A 27,316-nucleotide genomic window follows, 5' to 3' on the forward strand; every position below is an offset into this window, starting at 1 on the left:
AACTTTTTGACACTCATATCTTAAACAGTATCCGGGGATACACAATAGAATTTTGCAACACATAATCTTCTAGTCGAGCTGATATATCGAGAGAGGAATTTGGAGGAGAACACCAAATGGATATTGGGCTATAGTATTTGCTGATGTTTCTACACGATATGGAACACCAGATGCCGATCTACTCGTATCCAGACATAATCACCAATTACCAAATATGTCATATGGGATACAGACACTGGACATCAGCAACAGATGGGGTTTTAGCTGCATTGCAAGGGAAGAATTATTATCTACGCATTCCCTTCCTAACAAAATAGGATATGGCGCTTGACGCATCAATCATAGATCAGATCTCGGCTTTTTGGCTAAGATCAAGTATAATATCTGTTCTTATCAGTTTAAATGTCTGATATGTTCCTTATCTAGGGACCATATATCATAAAATTAAATAAATAAATAAATAAATAAAAAAGATGAAAACGCTAAAAAAAAGGAGAAAAAAGTGAAAAATAAATAAAACGATATATTCGTTTTAAGAACAGAAACCTTTTCTATTGTTAAGTATATTCGTTTTAAGAACGAAAATGGCAAGCATTGATTCAAAGGATGCTTACAATTTCAGTACCCATAACAGGTGACCACGGACGTTATTTTTATCTAATTGGATGGCTCAGCTCTAGCAGTATAGAGCACTACCTAATGTGTTTACATTAGCACCTAGGTTATTTACAAAATATGACAACCAGCCACACAATGGTAATGGCTTCTTAGGATGACACACTAATTGTGTGGAAACATAGGACGGGCTGAACAAACGGTAACAGCCACTTAACAATTATTTGGAAACTAGGATCATTATCCATCCAATTAAATCAAAATTAAAGCCTTCAAACTAAAGGGATAATTTGGGGTTCACCATTAACTCAGTTCCTCATGTCAGTAACTTTGCCAACAGAGGTTACAACCTTAATAGAGGCATACAGCAAAATCATTGACATGAGGATAAACCATCCATCAGACTGGTAGCAAGAATATTGGCAACATATGGTTTCCAGCCACATAATTCAGACCCTTACATTATAAAGATTTACAGAGGGCCAAAATATGAGCTCTTAAAATTAATGGTGATCATTTCAATAGAATGATGAAGCCATACAGAAGCCATATTGGAACTAAATGGTGGAAAGATAACATTGGGCATTGCTCCAATCCTATCATTGTCAGTAACCAGTCTATGGTCCTACATATGGATACTATGCACTAGGATGGTGTGTTACCAATTCCATCTCCAGCTGTGGAGGAAGATGGAATACACAGCAAGCATCATTATTACTAACACTGGGCATAACTACCTGGAAATGTTGGGTGTTTTTCATGGCCTAAAGTCATGTTGCTCTGGAATATATTAAACAGGTTATTAGATTATAAATTAACAACACTACTGTGGTAGCACATATCAACCACATGGGTGAAAGGGAATCTACATCATGTAACAATCTGGCCAACACAATTTGGCAACCTCATCAGGGGGGGGGGGTACTAAGGGAAATACTACGAGACTCTGCGTCTGGTGTTTTTAATAGTACCCGACTGACCTACCCAACCATGGTTCTAGGTGGTACTGGGAATGAGATTAGAACCATGCAGCACCATCCAAAACAGACGGCCAGAGCAATGGACATGATCACAGCGGGCCACAGACAATCAACCTAAAGACAATGTCTAAAATACATAAACTAATGGGAGATGTGTTACAACCATAATACATCATCCAGCCTGTTTGGAAGCTTTGTTAACCTACAGGGGCTTAGTATTAGTGACATCAACTGTGCCAGAAGTGGCCCATCTACTTACCTATGACAAGAGAACGGAACAACAGCTTATGAGGGACACTTTTTATGGGAATTCCCCAAAGACCAGGTATTCCCAAATATGGGACATCAGCATCGTCTTAACGTTGTTAAAGAACTGGGCTCCAGCCACAGCGCTGTCATTACAGTTTTTGACATTTTACAAAACTGTCATGCTGATGGCTTAGGTCACGGCACTAAGGACTCAGTCCCTACCAAATTAAGGCTGGATACCTTGATCAGTTCACCTGGCAACTTACCCTTCTATATTCAGGAATTAGGGAACTAAACAGACAGGGGTCAGCAGGCCTTAAAATAACATTTTTTTTTTAGAGCCTACCCTACAGATGATTGACTGTGTTGTGAGACATCTACAAATATACATGGAACAAACCCAGACCATAAGTGGCACAGAAGAGGAACTTCTCATCAATGACAGACTAGCCTCATTAAAGAATAACAGGCCAGGCCAGCTAAATGGCTAACATAGTATTGACAAAAGTTGGTGTAAACACTAACTGGGTTAAAATCTCACTCCATCAGGCTGCAGCAACGTCGGCAGCATTTAAATTGGAGGTTCCTATGGATAAAATCCTCAGGACTGCAGGATGGCCATCGGAAAGAACATTCTAAAGATTATAACTAACCAGTAATGGAAACTGGAATTTTTCAGAAACATTGTTAAGTTTCTGTACCATAATTTACCCCAAAAAACAGGGGTTATCAATTATTATTAACTTTATGGTTATTTATATATATCATATTGATGTTCAATATGTTATCACTATTCTCCCCAAAACCAAGGCAGACGTGATGATGGACTCGTTCCACGGCTTGAATCACAGAGCTTTGAAATCTTCATGTAGTCACTCACGTGACTCCGAAGTAAAATAGTAAGATTAAACGAGAACTTACCAGTTCGAAGTTTGATCTGTATTTTATGAGGAGTAACGTTGAGGGAATACATGCCCTCCGCTCCCACCCTTGATCATAAACACAACTGGTATCTTTTCTCTAATCTTACTATGCTTAAGTCATTACAGGTATCTGTGATTCACTCCGCTGCTTTGAAGAATGACACACATGCGTACTGGCGGGTTCTTCATGTATTCCCTCAACGTTACTCCTCATAAAATACAGATCAAACTTCGAACTGGTAAGTTCTCGTTTAATCTTACTATTAGCAGGCCAAGTTTATTACATAGAGGGTGATGAGTACCTGGAACACGTTACCATTGGTGGTGGTGGAGAAAGAAATGGTAGCAACAATTAAGAGGCTTTTAGATGGGTACATGAATATGCTGGGAATAGCGGGATGTGGATCATGTGCAGGCAGATGAGGTTAGTTTAGACAGGTGGGCTGTGCTAGATTTTTCCATATTCCATTTTTGATTCAGACTCGGTTGGCCAAAAAGCCTGTTTCCACGCTGCAGCTCTTTCCAATACAATTATTCAGCATGCTGCAGATTTCTAGCCACCTTCTGGATAAGAAAATCTCCCTCAAAGCCTCTCTAGATTCCCTTCTCCTAACCTTAAAATCTAAGGGAAATCTTTTTCACCATGTTCAGAAACCTCCAGCAGTAATCCAAGATTGATTGGCAAACCACACTCTTTTCCAAATAGTTATGTGCTATCCAAAAAAAGCAGCCAAGTAAGTTAATTCCAAGAATAAAGTGTGCACTTCTGTGGAAGTATCTGTTTCAAATTCTTTCAAGATTAAAGACGTAAAATATATACTCACTTTTAAAGCAAACTTATTTTGTGTTTTAATGGCTGTGGTATCTTGTGATGCACAATAAAACCCAGTCCAGTTTACCAATGTGAATTCCATCACAGTAGAGAGGGACTTTGAAGATATATCAGGTTTCATTTTGATCCCCATATAAAGAAGGAAATCTTTTCTATAAATAGAGTAGTATCTTAGAGCATAAATGTGTAGGGAAAACCATCTTTCATCTAATATTTCTGAGACAGGAAACTAATTAGTTTTACCCAATCAAAGAGTTTATCATAGTCAGAAGATTCTTCAGGGAATGGAAATTCTCTAATGAACTACTTCATCAGAAGAATGGAACATAATTAAAAACTACTTTAAAGGTCAAGTAACAAAGATTCACTCCTGCATGATTCCTACTTTCTCTATGCTCTCACTTTCTCTCCACCTTTTCCCCATTAAATTACTTGCAATCTGGGTCCTTACTCCACTACTGTAGCAGGCAGAACAGAAGTAGTGGACTGGGGATTTCATGTAAAATGTAGTTAACTCAGATGAGCGATTGAATCAAACGCAGCCTGAAGCAGCTGAGCGGGATGGCGGTAGAAGGAGCCAATAGCTTTGCACCGTAACAGGCCGACCCCGACTTCACTCATCCAGTGTTGTCAGGACATCAGGTCTGAATGTGAGAATCATAGAAATTGCATATCTCCTTGGGCCAAAATCAGACTTTCAAGAGACTGGGAAGTTGCAAGATGGCGCTGGAATGTAGACTCCCTGCAGAGTATCTATTGTACTCATGAATGGTATGATTTAACTGGATTGCATGCAGAGCAACCATTTCACTGTATCTCCGTACATGTCATTATAAATGTACCAATCAAACTACCAACTTGATCATTAAGTTTAAGTCTAAAGATACAGATACAGCAAGGAAACAGAGGCTTCTGCCCATCATGCCAATCATCAATCACTCATTCATACGTTCAATGCTATCCAACTTTCTCATCCAGTTGCTAATTAACCCACATACCTGCATATCTTTGGGATGAGGGAGGAAACCAGAGCACCTGGAGGAAATCCACGCGGTCACAGGGAAAATGTATAAATTCCACACGGACAGCACCTGAGGTCAGGATCAAACCCAGGCCTCTGCAATGTGGGGCAGCAGCTCGAACAGCTGCACCATTGCGTTGCCCAATTCTGCAAAAAGAATTGTCATCAGCAGTCTTCTTGATATTCTTGGCCCTTGACTTACACTTAGAAAACTGGAGAAGGGCATTCAGTTTTTCCCAACTAAGCTAGATATGCTGGGTTCCATAGCCCCCGATTCGCTCTCATCCAAGTCCCCTTGTGATGTCTCTCTGGTGTGGGCTGCCAGACTTCATTGAAATATCATGCAAAGAAAATAAGGTTGTGTAACTTGGTTCTATTAAAAATGGGAAATCACTTTAAACAACCCTCATTAAACTTGACTTTTTCTTTAAGTAAAAAAAAGCAGGTTGCACTTCAATGTTTATGGCATCAGTAAATGAAATTCAACACCCATCAGTTTATTTATCTATGTGCAGGAAGGAACTGCAGATCCTGGTTTACACCGAGGATAGACACAAAATGCTGGAGTAACTCAGCGGGACATGCAACGTCTCTGGAGAAAATGAATAGGTGAAGTTTCGGGTCGAGACCCTTCTTCAGACTCAGTGGAGAGGGAAACAAGGGATGTAGAAGTTAGTGCAAATGAATGAAAGGAATGCAAAAAGCAGCAACAATCAATATGCATTTTGCATTTCTTTCATTAATTTGTTCTATGTACCTTCTATATTTCTCATTTCCCTCTCCCCTCAGTCTGAAGAAGGGTCTCGACCCAAAACCACCTAATCCTTTTCTCCAGTTTATTTATCTATATGGCTTCTTATTTGAAGAATGAAACCTCACATTGGTAATAAACCAGTTTAAAATTATTTCAAAGAGGTTCACATTATTTAATACATCTCTGCCAAAAGTAGACACAGGATTATGAGATTCAAATAGCATAAACTACATGGATCTTACTTAAATCGATAAAATTAATTATGCAGTTAGATGTGAATAGTTGACCGCCAAGAATTTACAGATATAATGCCAACAATTACATCATATTAACAGAACTATATATTAAATAATGAATTTGACCGTTGAAATACTAAAATCCTGGTTTTTATATTCTATCCAAAAATCAGTAAACAATCTATGATGTTAGAGCCAGCTGGTTTGCAATATTAATCACTTAAAAAAATCAATTTTCTTAATCTCAGTGATTTCAATTATATATTTTCACTTTTAAAATAAAGTACAGTGGCTTATGCTACAAATATTTCTGTGATATCCATGAATAATTTAAGTCCAAGTGTGATTGCCAACTTGGCTACAATATGGAATCCAAAGATATTTGATAATGCAGCTTTACTATGAAAAAAACATGAAAGATCTCATGGGACAATTGTTTGCTTTGTGGCATTGATTTAAACATTGGACATGTTAGAGTATACAATTCTTTGAACGTGGAACTTTTTTTTGAATCAGCTTTCAATTAAAAAATGTCTCAAATTCTAAATATGAATGTTTGTACAATAATTGAGTTTTATTACTATAACACAAGCTTTGGGTGAACATATATTTACCCCAATTAAATATTCAAAATAACGAAACCATTATTTTTGGTCTCTGTTGCAAATTCTATTCCATTGCCATCAAGTTCCTTCTCCAGGCTGCTAACTAAGGACAAAGCAGAACATTTGCATTTATGGCAACCTACTTCCTCTCCTTTGGAAGGGGAATGCTCTGACCACTATAACTTTACCCATGTTTAAGAACGAACTGCAGATGCTGGTAAAATCGAAGGTAGACACATAATGCAGGAGAAACTCAACGGGTGAGGCAGCATTTATGGAGAGATGGAATTGGCGACGTTTCAGTTCGAGACCCTACCAGTCGCCAGTTCCTTCTCTCCATAAATGCTGCCTTACCTGCTGAGTTTCTCCAACATTTTGTGTCTACCTATAACTTTACCCATGTCTGCCCCATCTCGACTCACCAGCAACTGAAAACTTAGTCTATATGTTGGTCATCTTCAAATGCAATTACTCCAATTCTTCTCTGACCAATGCTCAACTTGTACCCTCCAGCTAGTGTGTTCACAACACCATTGCGTAAATCCACCATTTACCCATCACCACTGTGCATGCTATGTGCTTACTAGTTAAGAGATACGGCATAGAAACAGGCACATCTGCCCACCGAGTCCATTGTCAACCATTGATCACCTGAACACAGTAGTTCTCTGTATCCCACTTTCTCATCCACTCCTTACATAATAGGGGCAATTTACAGAGGTGAATTAACCTATAACCTGCATATCTTTGGAATGTGCAAGGAAACCGGAGCACCCGGAGGAAACCCATGTGGTCACAGGGAGAATGTACAAATTCAACCGAGAATAGTATCAAACCTGGGTCTCTGGCACCGTGAGGCAGCAGCTTTACCGGCTATGCCACTGTGTCGCAGTGTCTGATATGGGAAGTTAAAAATTGATGCCTTCACTTTTAAATTCCTTTATATTTTTCAATCCCTGTATTACAATAGCGACTCAGTGGAACAGAAATGGCTAAGAGGGAATGAAATTTACAAAACTGCGTAGTCCATTTTTCAAAACTTTGCATCACCAATATTCAATAGTTTGTAAACCTTAAAATCTATAATTCTTGATAAAATAAGGCCTCTGTGTCACTCAGCTTTGTGTCTATTTCTCTTTTATTTATTTTCGCCTCAACTCAGCCGCAGATTGCGCTTGAATTGGCCATGTCCATATTTTGGCTTGATATTAGTTCAAAACTATATACTTGCCAAGCCACAATTTTATTAGGTAAAACTCTTACTATGTCAACAGTTACAGACCACATTTTGCTTTACTGGCCAGAATCAGCAGCAAAAGTGTATGTTTATTTAAAGAATGTAGCATCATCCCACAGAATCCCACAGAAGAAGAATAAGGTGAGGGTATTCCAATCCAGCCAATGTTAAATTTTGCTCTGGTGTTTCAGAGGTTATGTGATTAAATGCCTGGCTACTGGGAGCTGTGCCTGGTTAAAGTGCGAAGACTTTTGATTCTGATGAATGTACTTCCAAGACCGCAGTGTACATGAACACCAGAAAGAAAGCAATCCTATTGAAATCTCATGGCATTGGTAAAGTTGCTGGCATGAAACACAGCAGATCATGTTGACATCGACTAATGGTTAAACTGGCATAGCAAGCTGTCTGTGATTGATCCAATAATTAGCTTTGCCCCCTATGGTACTATATATGCATCCTGTGGTAAAATATGAAATAAAACAGGCCTATGGGGTTACACAGTTATAGATTAAGGATTTGATATTCATTTACAGATGCAGTTGCAGCTCTTGTATTGCTGTGCGATATTGGGATGCATAAAGTTGAACACACATTCTCCTCTGAAACCAGAAATAAGGTTTTCTCAATTTATTGCCCTCTAATGGGTCCCTAAGGATAGTTTGTAAGGAGCCATCTTCTCTGTGCATCTTTACCCCTGCTCTTCAAACAGCAAGAAGATTGTAAGAAAGGACATGTTATAGCTTCAACATGCACACAGATATTTCCCAATGAGTAGGGAGACGCCAAGGGGATGAAGAATCAGCCATTAATAACCAGGATATTAAGTTGAAAGAGAATACAGATAAGGCAAAAAGGTTTGCCGTAGGCCTGAAGATTGGGATAAATTCAGATTCTAGCTAAGAAAGACCTAAAATACAAAAAAACAAGGAGAAGAATTTTGAGGGCAAATCAGTAAGAATAAAACTCTTTCAGTCCAGATGAAGGGTCTCAACCCAGAATGTCAACTGTTCATTTCCCTCCACCGTGGTTGCCTGATCTGCTAAATTCCTCCAGCGCTCTTTTTTTTGCTCCAGTTTCCAGCATCTGCAAACTCATGGGCTTAGCACGAACAGAAGCTTCTTTAAGTGCATGAAAAGGAAAAGAGAACTCATAAGTATTCCCTTTGAGAATGAGATACAGGAAGTAATTCAGAATGAGACACAGGAACAAGGAAATGGCAGAGGTGTTCCACAGATATTTTGCATCAACTTTCATGGAAGCATATACAATGAATTGATTAATTCTGGGGACAAATTAAATATTGCCTCCATCGTTAAAGAATTAGCATTGGCAAACACAAAGGGTTTCAGGCTGGACTGGGTTCTTTGCACCCTATAATCTTAAATGAAGTGGCAATGGTGATAGGAGATATAGTGGTTGCAATCTTCTCAAATTCTTATATTACAGAGAAGTACTGAAGGATTGGAGGATAATATAACTGCCAATGCGATGCATTTTTTCAGAAAGTATGGGAGACAAAAAGTGTGTGACCATAGGGCAGTTAGCCTAATGTCTATTAAGTCCCAGTTCCTTAACTTCTTGATGACATTTTGAAAATCCTGGGATTTGTTCCAGGAAATGTGGTACCACAGCCCATTAAGATCTGTACTGGGCACTGTCTGTGCCTGAAGCTTGCCCAGATTAAATGCTGAACCTATGCCTGCTTGTACTCTGCACAGTCAGACAGATGTGGATCTTGCTGTTGTCACCGTTCCACTAGGTCAAAACTGGAAATCTAATCTTGGCTTCAGATATTTCATAGACCATGCCCCTTGGCTCAGTTTACTGAAAAGCTTATTTTAATTTCTAGCCATCATTGGTTTGAGCTGGCAGATCCCATTTTGAGAATCTGACAGAGGGTGTTGGTGAAATATTCCCAAAGCTAAGTGGGAACATTTGCTATCCAGTTCAACCCATTAAAAATGGGTATCAATCTTATTCACAATGCTGACTAGCAATTCTACAGATAATTGATGCAAGAAGTATATTTAAGCAACTGTATATTCCTAAATCATTGTGTGTTTATCGTGGATGGCATTTAAGGGCCTTCATCTAATAAAACAAAGTATGCCTTCTCTACGATTTTGCATCAATTTGAAATGACCCGAGTACCATTTGACCTTCTGCAGCCCAATTATACTATCCGTCAGTCTATGACTAAAATAATTGTGGTATACAACCAGAAATGTGTGGGTGAAACTTCCAAAAGATAAGTCAAGAACATGAACATGAAGATGCTGGCTCTGTTGGTTTCTGATTCTTATTAATAATACAAGAAACCTGGCGAATCTGTTATCTAGGCACACAATCCAGAAAAAAATATTTATTTTTTAATGTTTGTGAGAAACAAACAACAGAAACCCAAGAATAAAAGTTTAAATTCCCTTCAATAACTTGTTTCACTATACACAGGCAAGCAATTTTGATTTTAAGTTACTGCTTTAGGGAAAACCTAATGTAATGTTTAGGCACATTTTTGAATATTGACTAAAAGTTAAATAAAACGTTTCTGATAGACAATTGAAAACAGCAAACAAGGCCATTATAATACAGGTCAATTAATTTTTGGTATGAAATTACAGTATAACTAACATTTGGGGGAAAGCTTTGCGATACATTTGAGGTGAGTATGCCTTCAGAGAAAATATGGCATCTTTAAATCTGCTCAGCCAAACAATTATAACTGTGGAAGGGGAATTAACAACACCAATTCATTTTTTATTGTAAGAAGAGTTCAGTCATCACTCAGGGGGAGAAGAATGTCACAAGCCACAGGCATAGAAATCTGATGCAGAGGCACCAATTCATTGCCTGGACAAGAAATGTAGGATGCTGACAAAGTTACAAAAGTATTTGATATAGTCCACAATGGTTCCACTTTGTTCTCCCAAAGAACAAAATAACAGGGTGAAAGCAAGAAAGTTTAATGATAAAGAGGATGGTAATCCTAGACGAAACGGTAGTAGAAGCGAATATTGAGGTCTGGATGAGAAAAATAGAATCACTATCTGAACTTACAGTTGAATCCAGAATGCTGAAACTGCCCTGTCTAGAGCTAGTGTACTCTTCAAAGTCAAAGTCAATTTTATTTGTCACATGCACATCACATGCAGTGAAATGAATTTGCAGCAGCGATACACTTAAAAAGAACACACAATACACAATAAAATGTAACACAAACATCCACCACTGCATTCTTCACTGTGGTGGAAGGCAACAAAGTTCAGCCAATCCTCCTCCTTTATTCCCCCGTGGTCGGGGCCGATGACCCTCTGCAGTCACCGCTAAAGACGGCCCGATGTACACGCGGTGGAACACAGTCCGCTGCTTGGAGGTCCCGAATCGGCACTTTCCTACTGGAGTCCGCGGCTTCAGGATGTTATAGGCCGCAGGCCGGCAGTCGGGGATCTTCTCTGGCGATCCCCGGCGAGGGATCCCAGGCTCCGGTTGATAAGTCCACTCCACGCCCACGGCTAGAAGCTCCGCAGAACACAGTACCATTATGTCAACGACACCAGGCCAGCGATCGGAGCACTGCTCTCTGGCGACCCCCGGCAAGGGTTCGCCCGCTCCGCGATGGAAAGTCCACGCTGCGCCTGCTGCCGATGCTTCGGGCCCGACTCCAGGAAAGGCCGCTCCAATCCATGGTGTTAGGCTGCGAGGGAGGCGACATGGAAAAAGTCGCCTCTCTGTAAAGAAGGCGTCCAAAAGCAGTTTCCCCCTTACCCCTCCCCACCAAAAAAGAAAAAAGTAGAAATAACGAACACGCTGCTGGCACAATCTTTCTTTGTGTTTCGCTATAATGATTGGAAAGTAAGAAGATGGATCATAATGTGCGAGAGACAATGGCTCTTTGAATCTTTGGACAACAAAAAACAGTTTAAATATAGCAAAAATGAATTTTTAAGTCACACCATTCATTATGTCAGTTAACAGGTAAATACGAGAAAGAAAAAACACCAAACTGGAGCCGAGCTGGGAAAAGGGACTGGCTGGAGACTGGATAATGCTTGCAGACAAACACCGGAGGATTAATGGGATGAATGGTCTCCTTCCATGCTACAATGATTTGGTGATTTGATAGGTCTACAACCAGTGCCTGTGCTAACACTGTATGCAGCAAAGCTTTTCACTGTATCTCGGTACACGTGATAATAAACTAAATTCAAACATTCCTAATGGATCATATGATGCAGCTTTATAATGGAGGCTAACCAATGTAAGCAAACAATATCTGCAGTGTGCCAAATGCTGCATAGCCCAGCAATCCAGGGTGGACCCCATTTTCAAACAAAACATTCCACTGGATAATGATATACTGTAGAATGTCTCAGCATTTACTCTCTCAGATACAAGAAATATTAAGTAATTGAAACTATCAACAAAGGAAACCCGTTCATGAAAAAATAACTGCGGGCAACCTTTCAGATCCTTTCTTTCCAACATACTCCTTCTGAAATTCCCTGCACCCTCGCACTGTTGGACCACTGGAAGTAGATCAATAGATCAATAGATCAAGCCAATCCCTATAAAAGTGACAACTTTAAATTAATACTTGTTTTCCACATTCTAATAAAAAGATACATAAATTACAAAGATAGTGGAAGACTTCAAATTCCCCATCATTGAACCATATGATAGATATGTATGGAAGATTAAGATATGTATGGAAGATTAAGGGCAATCTGACTATTAATCAAAATAAGTATCCCAAGGCAAGACAGAAATATTTTGAACGGTTGCACAGACCTTACACTCATGTTAATATTATCCATTCTTATGTGACAGACTGTGACTGACTCATAATCAGTTTGGGTGGCACAGTGGTGCTGCCTCACCTGGGTTCGATCCTGACTATGGGTGCTGTACGTGCAAACTTTCTATGTTCTCCCTGTGACCACGTGACCTTTCTCCGGGTGCCCTGGTTTCCTCCCAAAGACATTCAGTTTGTGGGTTTATTGGCTTCTGTAAATTGCTCCTGACTAGCACTCGGGCTAAAGAATGGATGAAATGCTATACTTTGAAATGTACGAATATATCTCGAATGAAGTTTTTTATTTTAATAAATTTTTCCATTCTTCTTTAACTATCTTTTTCCTTTTTTTTTGTTTTTTTTTTTTTGTTTTTGTTTTTCTTCTCTTTCTTTTCTTTCTTTACTTCATCTATCTCTTTAGTTCTATCTAGTTTTTTTAAAAAAAGGCAAAAGGTATTGGAGACAATGTAATAATAATTGACAATATTATCAGTTTAAAAATGTAAGACTGTAATGATGTAATAGGTTATGTACCTATCTCCAATAAAAAATATTAAAAAAAAAAAAAATTTTTTTTAAATTGCTCCTAATGTGTGGGATAAAAAAATGGAATAACATAGAACAAATATATTGGTGATTGATGGTCGGCATGGACAAGGTGGGCTGAAGGGCCTTTTTCCATGCTGTAACTCTATATTTAGTTTAGTTTAGTCTAGAGATACAGCGTGGAAACAAGCCCTTCAGCCCACCGAGCCCACTCCGACCAGCGATCACTAATATATTTGTTCTATGTTATTCCATTTTTATCTCTATACTAAACTGTTTTCCCTGGACCTGACATGCTGTCTGGATTTTCCACTTGTGGACCACACCTGCCCAGACTAACTGATCAATCAGTCAGATAGAGCATCATTTCACCATGCACCAGCAGCAGTCCAAGACATGCTTAGCCATGAACAGATGATAGCCAGTGGCTCTTTTTGGAAATGCTAGCTATCAGTCAGCAACATCAGGCCAACAATTTCAGGGTAGATTCAATTCCATGCCTCAGGAATCATCATGTTTCTTATTTGTCTAACTTGTACCCATCACCGAACCTGTACCTGTCAGGCACCATCTCTGGAGTAAAGGAATAGGTGACATTTCCTATTCCTTTACTCCAGAGATGCTGAGTTACTCCAGTTATTTCTGTCTACCTAACTGTATGTACTGGAAAATCGATTGCATTAATCGTAAAATCTTAAAAATGATATCACGACTCTTCATGATTTTTCTTTAATTAAAACAAATTCTCTTCCTCAAATCATTTTTTTCATATCTCTGGGCTCTCGTTAACATTAATTTTTTCATTTTTGCAAGAATTTTTCAAACCCTTTAGAAGTGAAAGTCATGTTTTTTTAATTGACCAAAATTGGAGATTATAGTCACTGAATTTTTAGTTTATTTGATAATGATGATGATTACCAGCCTGCATCTGTTCAAATGGGTGGATAATATTTTTGCTACAACGCTGTTGGGAGAAACATTCATTCAGGATCTTTGTAGTTAGTATGTGGCAAAGACAGTGGACATTCATTCTCGTGGTTCCAGGTGTACGTTGCAGAATAAACTGTTCATTCACATGTGAACACAGAGTACATCAAAATACCTGCTAGAAAGCGTGCAGAGTGGATTGGCCTCTTTGGTGCTTTGACAGATGCAGCTTAGTATTGAACATTTCCTTTTGCTTTCTATGGAAAATGACAGGCAGTTAGACTTATTTTGCTCACACAACATGTATCCTTCAAATGCGCTTAAATCTGGTATCAATAATTATGTGATCTGTATTCATTTATCTGAGTTAGGTATTTGATACCACGACCGAGGAAAGTTAATGCTCAGTAATAAAAGTTTTTGGATGTTTTAAGAGACGTGCTGAGTAGCTAGAATCCATATTTCAGACCACATTATGGTAAGCTTTAGTCTGACTTTCCAATGGAAATCCACCAACAAGATACCACGATGGCCTGATCTCAGCAATACTGAGATCATATGTACAGGAAGTCAGCTGTGGAGACTGGATCACTGCAAGTCAACATACTGTATACTGAACACTATTAAACAACAAAGTCCCCAGAATAATTCTAAGAGTATTGTTGATTCCAAAACAGATCAATGACTTGAAAATTCACAACGAATAGCTCACTTCTGAATCTTTCCAATGTACAGTAACTCAAGATAGAAAATAGATGCAGCAGTGGAATAAATTCATGATAAATGACAAGCAGCAATTGTTAAATGGCCTCTGGATATCTCTAAATGTTTTATAATTGATGGAACTTGATATTTGTCTATTTTGGTTCTAATTTAGATTTTTAAATGTTCAATACTAAGCTGCAGCTGTCAAATCATCCTAGAGGCAAATTTGTCCAAAACATTTTCCAGCAAATATTTTGACGTACTCTGTGTTTCACATGTGAATGAATAGTCCATTCACTATTGCGCACTGGAATCCTAGAATAAATGTTCATTGTTTTGTCACACACCAACTATAAAGATCCTGAATGAATGTTTCTCTCAACAACATTGTACAAAGTATTACCATCCATTTGAGCAGACGTAGGCTAGTCATCATCATTACCTGTTATAATTCCTCCAAGCAATGCACCACCCAAAGGAAGAGGGGGATTCCACCTTGCTCAAACATTATGGAATGCTAAACCAGCTCCAATTCACACGGCCTAACTAGTGGGAATCAGTGGAGAAATTTAGGTTGGCCTGAAGCATGTGCTCTTCATAAAGAAGCTTATTTAACCTAACCTTCTCGTTTGACCTGAAGAGATCTTAATCTAAAACCTCACCTATCCATGTGCATTGAGCAGACTTGATGAGCTGAATGTCCCAATTCAGCTCCTATATCTTAGGTCATATGTCCTCCAGAGTTGCTACCTGACCTTCGTGTTCTATGCAGGCCTCCAGCATCTGCAGTCTCTTGTGTTTACTTTCCCACTCAGGCTGTCTTCTTCATTAGATTGGAGTTAGGAGATGATTTGCCTGGGCAATCTCCTCATGTTGGCAGAGCAAGGAGCGAGGGTGTCTCTATGTCCCACTTTTACAATGCATCCAAATATAAATTAGTGCCTTCATATTGATCCTGCAAACTGTTTTGAAGAGGAGGGGTATAGAGTGTACTGGGTCAGGTAGTTGGTAATGATGAGCCTGGTGTCAGCATGAGACGGCACCAAGATACACCGTGCTGAAATCACAGTGTTCTGAAATACCACGCCTTTAATCTCTGATGGCTTTGCACATAGGATAATATTAAATTATGTGGTTGATTGTCTAAAGTTCCTTTTGATAAGTGGAGAATGGATCATAGGTTATCATATGCAACTGGATTGATTCCTGACTGACAGAAATCTCACTTGATTTTCCTCCTGATTCTGTGTGGACTGGAGCAGTCTTTTCCTGTTAATGCACCATTGATGTAAGTTACTGCTGTTGTTTCTTCCCCACATTTAATATGTTTGATTTGTTTCTTTGTTTCATAATGATTGGCCCAATGCTGGCAGCAATTTCAAGAGTGTCTTGATTCAGAACTGTGGGTTGTTCATCCAGGATTTTGCAAAGTGTGTAGTCACTTGATAAGATATCCTATTGAGTTGCTGCTTTGGCTGCCATCTCTATCCTCACTGCATTATAATGCTTCCTTCTGCCCAGAGTATTGACTATCATCTTAATTAACTTACTGGCAGCTGCTCTTTACAGCTCAGCCGGTTGGTTTTCAAGGTGTTTCTTTTCATTGCCTGGTACACTTCAAGTGCCTTCAGGGTTTGATATATTAATGATTCTTGGAGAGCTGTGCTGGTCCACTGATAATGAGCTTTATTTTACCTCATGTGTTTTTGCCTAGATTTCATACAAAGCCCAAAAAACAATTTTGGAGTGTTTTACATGGTAAAGGTATTTTATCACTGTCTCTCCATGGCATTCTTGAGCATTCTGATCTCCCCAGTAATTAGAGCTTTGTTTTCAATTCATCTAAGCACTTGGAAAGTATAAGACACATTGCACATCACGCATTATCATTGAAGCTGGACGAGGCTCAGGGTTGCATCAGAAACAGCTGCTATAAGTGATAGGAACTGATTCGACCAAAATTCCCACGGCAATCATGGGACCCTGATAATGATTAGTGTAGGAGGCAGTCATCTGAGTTTGGCACATGTTTGTTGCACTGCCAAACCAGTGTTATTGAAATCTGAAATACATTGGAACACAGGGTGAAGGAGATGAGCCATTTATAAAGGTCCACAACAGATTTCTGCTGTGGGATGTATTACATTTCTTTCCAGAAACATATAATGAGGCCTAGCATGCTTTATGTAAATTAGCCTGTTCCAACAGGTAGGGTGAGCAACAAATCAGACTGGCAGACAGAAGCTTCATCCCACTGCACTTTTAGTGACACATAGAATTTTGTTTTCTTAAATAATGAATCAAAGTCATTAGGAATAAAGTAGAGGAAATATAGAATTACAAATGAAAGCAAATTCCACACTGCAACTAAATGCAAATTAATGATTGCAGAAGACCTAATCCTACATGACGGCCAAGTTCTGGTATTTCTACATTTTTGTTCCTTTATCTACACATCCAAATTATTGATTAGATTTAGCACTGCCTCAGTGTTCAGCCACTATCTCTGATAGTACATTCCATACCCCCTGATCCCTTAAACCCGTCCCACTGACGTGTCCTTGGCACGCTAATTACACAACCTCGTGGTCGCGTTGAGGCGTGACGGTCCAGCGAGGGTCGCGCGCGACTTAATTCGCCCGCACATCCGTTTGGAGCGCGTGATGTCATTTGAAGATGGACACAAAATGCAGGAGTATCTCAACGGGACCGGCAGCATCTCTGGAGAGAAGCAATGGGTGATGTTTCGTGTCGAGACTCTTCGTCAGACTGAAAGAAGGGTCTTGACCCGAAATGTCACCCATTGCTTCTCTCCAGAGATGCTGCCGGTCCCGCTGAGTTACTCCAGCATTTTGTGTCTATCTTCAATTTTCTTGGCCCCGCTCTGGGAGTAGAAGTGGGGGCGGATCCGGACCGCAACGGCCGTGAGTCCCTGGCTGAACTCGGCGATCGTTTGCCTGCTTCTGCTGCTGTTGAAGGTGAGAGGGTCAGGGTCTTGGGCCTGTCCCACTTTGGCCGTCAGTTACGCGGCAGGCCGTTGGCGCGCAAAGATTTCATTCACTACAAAATTTTGGAGCCCCGCGTGCCAAGGTCACGGAATTTGCATGCCAAGGACACACAAGTGGGACAGGCCCTTTACTCTAAATCTCTTTTCAATTTCAATTTCCTTTGTTTGAGATCTCCAGCAGTGGAAAGTGTTTAACCAACTCTATAAAGAATTTAAAACACCATCAATTTATGATCAGTTTCATGCATTTCAAATAATAGTCTGACCCAATCATATTGTAAAATGTTTTGCGATCAGATTTACACTTGTCATTCATTTGGTGAGGTAGGAACTGATCCCAGATGCCCAGATTACTCACATCATGAGATTTTGATATCTCTAGAAGAATCAAGAATGCATGCAAGTTGACACATCCTAAGGTAATTCCATTTTCGTGCTTGTTCAATTGTCGAAGTATTTGTTGTGACAACCAACATATTTCCTGCTCCACTCATCTTTATTTCAATTTGCATATTTCCACTAACATTGCGTTTACAAGTTGGATGATAAGATCTCCTAGAACAATAGTCTTGCCATGAACACGACATGATGAGCAAAGTAACAGGGAATTTTTTACAGGCAGCAAGTAGAAATTTTACAGCAGGTGCTGTCTTTAACATGTGGCATTAAAAAAGTATATTCAGATGGATGGATGAAGTTCACAGGAATGCAGCAGAATTCTTCTTTGTTCTCATAATCATAATCATACTTTATTAGCCAAGTATGTTTTGCAACATACGAGGAATTTGATTTGCCACACAGTCATACCAATAAAAAGCAACAGAAAACACAAAATACATTTTAACATAAACATCCACCACAGTGACTCCTCCACGTTCCTCACTGTGATGGAAAGTTCAATCCCTCCCTTCTTTGTCCTCCAGCGGTCGGGGGTCTCTAACCTCCCGTTGACGGCATGATCTTATTCCCGTAGCCAGCGGTGGGCCTCCTCGTCGAGACGATCAAGCACCTGCATCGGGGGGGAATCTTAGCTCCCCCGCACCGGGCGATCTACCCCGGGTCGGGGCTAGTCGAACGTCGTGCGGCTTTAGGAGCTTCCCGATGTCGGTCTCAACCCGAGACTGCGAGCTCCTTGATGTTAAAGTCCACAGGCCACAGTTGGAGCGTCGATCCGAGGCAAGGGATCGGCTCCAATGGTGGGGCTCAAATTCAGTCCCGAGCAAAGCCGCCAGCTCCTTGAGGTTAGACCGCAGAGCGACCGAAGATACAATCCGGTAAACAATATAATCTCCGGCAATGTAAGAGATTGAAAAAAAGTTTCCCCCGACCCCCCCACCCTCGCCCACACATAAAACAAACCAGAGAACATTAACACATACTTTTTAAACACACTAAAAATTAAAATAAAAGACAAAAAAGACGGACAGATTGTAGGCGAGGTTGCCATCAAAGCGCCACCTCCATTTATTCCATGTCCAGCACCAAAATCAAATTAACTGATCATCATAATGTTTGTGGGACTTTATGTGAGCAGGTTGAATGCCATGTTTATATTTAAATGCCTGCTCATCTGGTTTGGGTCGGAAAAGACATGTTAAAACAACCAAACCTGTTAAACCTGTTCAATTAGACTTGTTGTAGATGGATCATAAAATGCAAGTCACAGACTAACTAGTCAGTTGAGATTTTTTAGTATGACGTGGGATCAACATGTTTCTTTTAGACAGCAGTCCTACAGCAAAGCAATGGAACTCAATCTTACATAGCACCTCATGGCCAGATGTAAACAATGTAAAGGACTTCCATACTTAATAAACCTTTTAAGTTTCATCTCTGGCAACATTTTCCAATTTAATATGTGCGTGTAAAGCCACTGTGCTGTCCGATGCTACCTCATCAAAGAACTATTAATTCAAATGTTTCACGTTAGACCACGATAAGAGCAATTTCCTTGATTGGATTATTATGATTACTTTCACTGATACATTCTGCTTGACGAGTTCTACAATCTAAATATTTACTTATTAAGAATCCTTTAACCTATGCAATTTGTAAGATTGTAATTGAATATAAAACTTGCATTTTCAATATGATTTTATAATGAGATTAAACTATGGTATGTAGAATAATAGAAATTCTTTCTTACCGATAGCCAAGAAAATCTCATTTGATGTGTGAATTTGTATGGTCTTTTTTTTAATTTTAAAAGCTATGTATGACATTTCGAAGTTTTGTTATTCTTTCATCGAAAATTATGTCAAAGTTTTAGAAGTAGTGAAAGGACTTTCACGGTTACATACATTACTGGATCACAATGTGAGTTAGTTATTCAACATCCCAAGTATATTGGCTTAAAAAACAGTATTTCATTATATTTATTAACTCTGATCACAAATTGATTATGAACTGTTCCAGTAGAACAACCAGGATTGTTAAAGCATTTTTGAAGTTATACAGTAAACTCATTAACTCATACTGCATGGTTGGAACACCCTTCAGCCAAACTTGCCCATGTTGACCAAGATGCCCTATCTACAGTACACTAGTCCCATCTGCTCGCATTTGGCCTATATCCCTCTTTCCTATCCATGTACCTGTCCAAGTTTTCCGTTTATAACTTGTCCTTTTAATTTTTTTGATCTGCTGGTCCATAGCACACCTTCAGAATTATCTATTTTTATATTTTCAAACACTTTGTTTATTTGAACTTTATTAACCAACCACATCAATGAAAAGTCCATTTTGAAACTCCAGGTGGGACATACATTGCTGGAGTAACTTAACAGGTCAGGCAGCATCTCTGGAGAACATGAATATGTGACCTACATATCATGGCCCTTCGTCAGACTCAAAAGTCCAGGTATCTTTTTTAAAGATACTACATTGTTCAGATGGGCATTAGTGACCTCGTATCAAAGTAATTAGTAAACCAATGCTTAAAATACTGCTTTAACTAGAGACACACAACCACAACTGGCTTATACATGGCAAACAGTGGTGACATATCAAAAATACATATTTGAATGCACACTGCTTTAAAAAAATGCAGACCCTGCAGTAATTTGTAATATCAGTTTCAGTCTATTTATTTTCATTTATATGTTTTTGTTTTTAGTTGTCCTGAAAAGGGAAATAAGGTGTTGCAAGGTTGTTAGGTGTTTGGGAATCTCCAAACTGACCTAGAAAATGTATTGATATGCAAGAGGAATTTGAAAGTGGAGGTGTTTGCCTAATATTGCTGCTTTTCTCCTTCTTTGTGGTGGAGGCCACGATTGGAAGGAATACTGTATGGGGAATTGCTGCCTCCTCCATTGCCTCCTGCAATATAACTATAGGTATACTTAAAACATATTCTATCAATTAGAAAAACATTTTGAGGTCCAGAGGCCATGCAACACATGTCATTTCTTATTAATTTCTTACAATGCTGCATCAATTTTCTATCCTGAGTTTCATTGCAAAGATTGTGATTTTTTAAGATCTTGACCTGTTTTTGCATCTGGGGTATTGTTAGAACTGTTCTGCAGATATTATTGTTTGAATGGTGATGGACACAAAATGCTGGGGTAACTCAGTGGGACATGCAGTATCTCTAGATATAAGGAATGGATGACTTTTCTGGTCGAGATCCTTCTTTAGAGGTCTCGACCCGAAACGTCACCCATTCCTTCTATCCAAAGTTGCTGTCTGTCCCGCTGAATTACTCCAGCATTTTGTGTCTATATTTGGTGTGAACCAGCATCTGCAGTTCCTTTCTACACACATTGTTTAATGGTGGCTCACTATGTTTTGACTTGCAGTGATCCAGTCTCCACAGTTGACTGCCTGGACATACAATCCCAGTTTTGCTGAGATAAGTCAACTATGGTATTTTGTTGGTGGATTTCTTTTGGTAAGTAAGTGTAAGCCTACTGGTCTAAAATATGGATTCTTGTTACTCAGTACATCTCTTAAAACATCCAAAACCAGAACATCTTTTCATCAACAGGGCTCTGATGGTAAACTCAAGTTTAATTTGAATATCATCGAAGTGTCATCTTTGTAGCTACTAATATTATTATAATTCAAAAAAAGATTTCCTGAGCAAGCAACCTATTTCTTATAAATATAATCTGCTGCTGTCTTTTTGGAAACTATTATACAGTTACATTTCAAAATTACTATATTTCCTTTTTGTTTAAAGGGTGCACATAAATAACATCCTCGCGATCAATTCAGTGGTAATTCTCGAATTTTGACATTAACGTTTCCAAGGCAACTTTTCTTCCATTACTCATCTTTCCACTTTGTGCTCTATAGTATTGTACAGCAGCAATCCCCATTTGCTTCAGCACAATTTTAGTTTCTCACAACTCCATTTCTTTACATTCAGATTGAAATAACAGCTGAAACGTATTTGACATTTCCATTTGACTTAAATTGCTCTCTAAAATACATAATAATTGTAGACTTTCCTTATTTCCACAGAACATACCTTATTCAGTTTATAGAGAGTCATATTAGCTGTTGCTCAGGCTGTTCGATGTCTGAAAGATATAAATCTCTGCAATCACAAGTATTAAATTTATCAATCTTCTCTGGTGGTTGGAAGAAGGCACTTGGAAATGTCACTCATTGCACTTCAAAATATGTAGTGACTGTCAGGCTTGAACCTGATCAGATTAAGCTGAATTATTAGAAAAGGCAGTGATTGCAATGTAGACAACATTTTACAATCAATCAAGTCTATTAATCTAAAGTCAACTGTTACAGATGAAGTAAATAAAGTTATACAGCCAATTTTAGTCATTTTTGGAAAGCCATGTTGTTGGGGAACTGTTTGCCCATTGAATATGAATATCTGAAATAATGTTTTGCCGCTGTAGTTATTATGGAGGGAAAATTGCAGTTGCTTGGTGGGTTACACAGTCGCAGCCGTTTGAGGTTTATTCTATCTTGGATTATTCCATAGAATTTGCCGCCTGGCTCTGTTGATGTATTGGAAATATTCAAGCTTGGAATAAGCAACCGGACAATGCTGGAAATTCACAAAAGGGTAAATGGATACTGGAAACAGGAAGATATGAGCTACCATCTCTATAGTGGATTTTCACCTGAGCAGGGAAGGGACCAACAAGGATCTTACTGCACATTGGCAAAAAATAACTCCCTCATGTCCCTTCTAAATTTCCCCTCCTTCAACTAAATCTATCTCTGATATGGGGATTTTTTTCTTGCCGTTTATCCCATTTATGCCTAATATTATTAACCTCAACGATGCCCCCCTGTTAATCTCAACTCCAGGAAAATCAGACTTAGTTTCTTGAGTTTCTCAATGAACTGACCTGCTCCATTCAAACAGTGCTACTGTTTGTACATATATATATTTTACTGTTCCATTATTCTATGTTCGCTCTTCTGGGTGAGATGCTAACTGCATTTCATTGTCTCTGTACTGTACACTGCACGATGACAATAAAGATTGAATCTGAATCTGAATCTGAATCCATTCTGGGCAACATTCTAGTGAATTTCCTCTGTACCTTCTCCTGATCTAGTACATCCTTCCTCCAGCGTGGTGAGGAGAACTGCACACAGTACTCCAATTGTGATCTGACAAAGTTTTTATAAAATTAAATAGAATTGACCATTCTATGCCTTAGCTTGTGAAGGCCAGTATTGCATGTGCCTTCCTAACTAGTATCTATCTGTATGGCCACCATCAAGGATCTGTGGGCCTAATCCAAAACTTTGTTCTTCAATACTCCCTAATACCTGAAATGCTATAGCCTCATTAACATCTGCAAAATTCATGTCATCATATTTGACATCCATCTGCATTTTTCAGCCTATTTCACTTGCTCTTCAATATGCAATCTAAGACTACCTCATACAATATGAAAAAGTTCCCCAATCTTCATGTCATTTGAGAACCTACTGATCATGCCTCCTATATCCACATCCAAGTCATTCATGTACACTCTAGTGGGACACCACTAGTCACAGGCATCCAATCGCAAAAGCAACTCATCACCATTGCATTCTATGTCCTGTTGCAAGGTTAACTTTAGATCCAGTCTGCATTTTTGTTCTGGATTCCATGGGCCCTAACCTTTCGAGCTGGTCTCCTGGGATGGACTTGTCAAAGGTCTTAGAAAAGTTCATTTAAATTGTATCTACTATCCTGCCCTCAGCAATATACTTTGTTACATCTTTAAAGAATTAAATCAAATTGGTCAGACAGATAAGATCAGCCATAACAAAGCCATGTTGGCCATCTCTGATTAATCCCTGTCTTTCCAAGTGGTCATTAACCCTCTCCCAGGGAATATTTTCCAGTAAATACCCTATGATTGTTGTTAGGCTACAGGTATAGATTTGCCAGACTTTTCCCTGCTACCCTTCCTGATAAGAGGATAATGATCGCTATCCTCCAGTCAATAAGTACCTCATCAGTGTCCAGTGATATTAAAGAATCTCAACTAGGGTTCCAGCAATCTCTTCTCTGGCCTCCTGGAGCAGCCTGATTTAAGATGGACAGATAGAAAGTGCAAAGGGCCATCAAATCACTCGTCTATCATCTTTCTCAAAGATGCGTAATACACCATCATTTACTGTTGAAGGTTTCATATAAAGAATGCAGTAAGACAGGATTATATCCAGAAAATAATGAAAGAAACAAGAGAGAGGAAGTCTAGAAAATAATCAGAAAATGAACAGATTTAAACTTTTTCCGCATTTACATCTATATCACTCTCTTAAAGTTAAATAGCTTGTTACATTAAAGATAGACGCAAAGTGCTGAAGTAAATTAGTGGGTCAGGCAGCATCTGTGGAGGAAATTGCAAGGTGATGGCTGAATGAAGTCTGTGGAAGGGTCGCAACCAGAAACGTCACCTATCCTTTTCCTCCAGAGATGGTGCACGACCCGTTGAGTTACTCCAGCACTTTGTGTCTATCTTTGGTATAAACCAGCATCTACAGTTGTTTGACTCTATAATTTGTTACATTAGATGACGTTCTGCATTATTTCTCTACATCAGAATAATGACGGCACTTCAAAGGGAACATTGGGACATCTTGAGGCTGAAAATAGCTATATTGCTTTAACATCCCTTTTTTAATAAGAGTATAACAGCCATGCTACTTGGAAAATTACCAGTTGCTTGGCAGGGCACGCAGTCTCAATTATTCGAGGCTGATTCTATCTTGGATTATTCCACAGATTTTGCCACTCGGCTCTGGTGATGTATTGGTCATATGCAAGCTTGAAGTAAGCAACCCGACAATGCTAGAAATTCATAAAAAGGAAAATATGTACTGGAAAGAGGAAGATATGAGCTAAATTCTCCAAAGTAGATTTTCACCAGAGCAGGGAAATGCCCAGCTATCATGTTTCATTGATACTCTGAAGTTTGAATTTGATTCCTGGGGGTGAGAACATAAAGCACATGGATCAGTAATCTCCTTGGATTCGCCCTCTCCTCTGTGGTAATTTTGCTGCAATTGGGGAAGAATTACAACTTGAAAGCACTAATTGTACTTTAATTGTAGCAATAATTGTAGCAATGATCCCTCAGCAGACTGGGGGAAGGCCCAATAAGATTAACTCCACACTTCATTTGCAGCAGAGTTAGTCAGAGTTAGTCAAGTGGCAGGGCTGTTATATCCTCATTAAGTAAGATGTGGCAAACTCTGGTGCACTGAGAATATAGCTATTTCCACAGCCTTAAGATGTCCCAATGTGGTTTATAGCCAAGAATTCCTTTTGAAGTGCAGTCATTATTGCGATGTGGAGAAATAATGCAGAACTTGTCATCTAATGAAACACCTTTGAACTCTTTATTTTTCTCTCCAAAGATCTGATGTGACCTGATAACTATTTCCAGCATTTCCTATGTTTGTTTCAGATGATGAACATGTGCAGTATTTTGCTTATGAGCCAGAGATCATGAATATTTATGGTAGAGTCTGAGGCCTCGGCAAGGTCATGTATCGGTTGTGTTACAGATTATTACCTATCCCACAGCCAACAATAGACCTGTGTGGGCTCTGCATTTCCTTGATTATTGTTGCTTTGTGCATATCCCCCATTAACTTATCCTTGGTACTCTCTATATCTCTTGTTCCCCTTTTTCCTGACTCTCAGTCTGAAGAAGGGTCTCGACCCGAAACATCACCTATTCCTTTTCTCCAGAGTTGCTGCCTGACCCGCTGAGGTATTCCAGCATTTTGTGTCTGTCTTCAGTTTAACCGGCATCTGCAGTTCTTCCTTACATATATCTGCCATATCCTTTTGAGCTGGAAAAAAGCTTCTTGTACTTTGGTTCAGTTCTCATTTTAACTTCCCTTTTCTTAACTGTTGTAAAATGGACAGATTGAAAATATAAAGGGCCCCTAAATTACTCAATCGGTTTTGAAGGAAGGTTCAAGAGGGACCTGCAGATGCTGGAAAATCGAAGGTAGACAAAATTGTTGGAGAAACTCAGCGGTTACGGCAGCATCTATGGAGCGAAGGAAATAGGCAACGTTTTTGAAGGAAGGTTGACTGGTGCTTTTGGACAGTATCCAATGGATCCATTTATCCCCACCCATTCCTTCACTGCAAGTAAAACATGGGCAGTTCTAGCTAACTGTCCTGTCCCAAATTTTCATCTCTTTGCTCAGGATATGCCTGAACCATTAGATCTTGGCAGGTCCATTTTACTGACAGAATAACCGGTCTTTTAGTTTAGTTTGGTTTAGTTTAGTTTAGAGTTACAGCGTGGAAATAGGCCCTTCGGCCCACCGGGTCCGCACTGACCAGCGATCCCCGCACATTAACACTATCCTAACACACACTAGGGACATTTTACACTTATACCAAGCCAATTAACCTACAAACATGTACGTCTTTAGATTGTGGGAGGAAACCGAAGATCTCGGAGGAAACATATGCAGTCACGGGGAGAACGTACAAACTCCGTCCGGACAGTACCTGGGTCTCTGGCACTGTAAGCTCTGCGAGGCAGCAATTCTACCACTGCGCCAGCGTGCTGCATAGTCCTTCATTGATCATTTCATTGATCCACTCCTGTGCTGTAGGTGGATAAAACCATAATGAGATGTAGACTGATGAAAGGGCCAGTAATCACAGTCTAATGATTCTGAACAAAATGACCACAAACAGTGAAGGAAACACCAGCGATGCATTTTCTATAACGTGGCGGCTGGCAGATGCTACGTGCAAGATATCAATTGTTGTATTCGAGGGCTAAATAACTCACAAACTACACTTGGTGTACAGAACCCGAAGTGTATTTATTACAAGCCAAACATGGCTGCTGCTAAAACCCTACAGATCCCCAGGGACCCTCCCTGAGGAAACATCCATTTCGAGACAGAGCCCTCTATTGGTGACTCCAGGACACAACACTTTTCCCTCCTTGTAAATGAAGGTGGTCATATAAGTCCAGTTATCCACCCAAATATGTCCATATGCAATCAGTCCAAAATAACAGCTCAGTGAAAATAACATTTATGGCTTCACAGCTGATAATCGTGCAGATACTGAGGTCTCCTCTTCTGTCGCTGAGAGCGTCGAGCGGGATTAGACTGCTCTGCTGTATGCTTTGCTGTATGCTGACCACAATCACTGTCTTAACTGGATATTGGGAAAGAAAAAGTGTCCAATTCATCTTCTTCCTGTCCCTGTCTACTTGCAATTAGACGCCTCGCGTTCCATCTGGTGTAATCTTGGAGGAGGTACGCGTTCTCGCCGAATCTCCTTTTAATTTGTATCAGCTTGGAGAGTGCACTTGCGAGCTTATGCTGTCTGTTTGGGCGGCTGATTCGTACCCAGTCGCCGACCTTGAACCGCGGCGCTCGTACTCTTCATTTGGCATCACAGTATGCTTTCCCTTTTG

The 27,316-nt window shown here is 39.5% G+C and overlaps 1 long non-coding RNA gene and 1 pseudogene across 1 annotated transcript; one reads left to right on the forward strand and one right to left on the reverse strand.

Annotated features, from left to right (window-relative positions):
• The first annotated feature begins 345 nt into the window (after positions 1-345).
• Positions 346-454, forward strand: LOC116971650 (annotated as a pseudogene).
• A 15,151-nt stretch (positions 455-15,605) lies between these two features.
• LOC116970657 lies at positions 15,606-27,028 on the reverse strand. Its single transcript, XR_004411239.1, has 4 exons — positions 26,875-27,028; positions 25,689-25,694; positions 21,706-21,709; positions 15,606-15,619 (listed from the first exon to the last, which is right to left on the reverse strand). It is a non-coding gene; the product is annotated as an uncharacterized LOC116970657 (long non-coding RNA).
• Between the last annotated feature and the right edge of the window lie 288 nt (positions 27,029-27,316).

Source organism: Amblyraja radiata, chromosome 3 (assembly GCF_010909765.2).
Source record: "Amblyraja radiata isolate CabotCenter1 chromosome 3, sAmbRad1.1.pri, whole genome shotgun sequence".
Lineage (NCBI taxonomy): Eukaryota > Metazoa > Chordata > Chondrichthyes > Rajiformes > Rajidae > Amblyraja > Amblyraja radiata.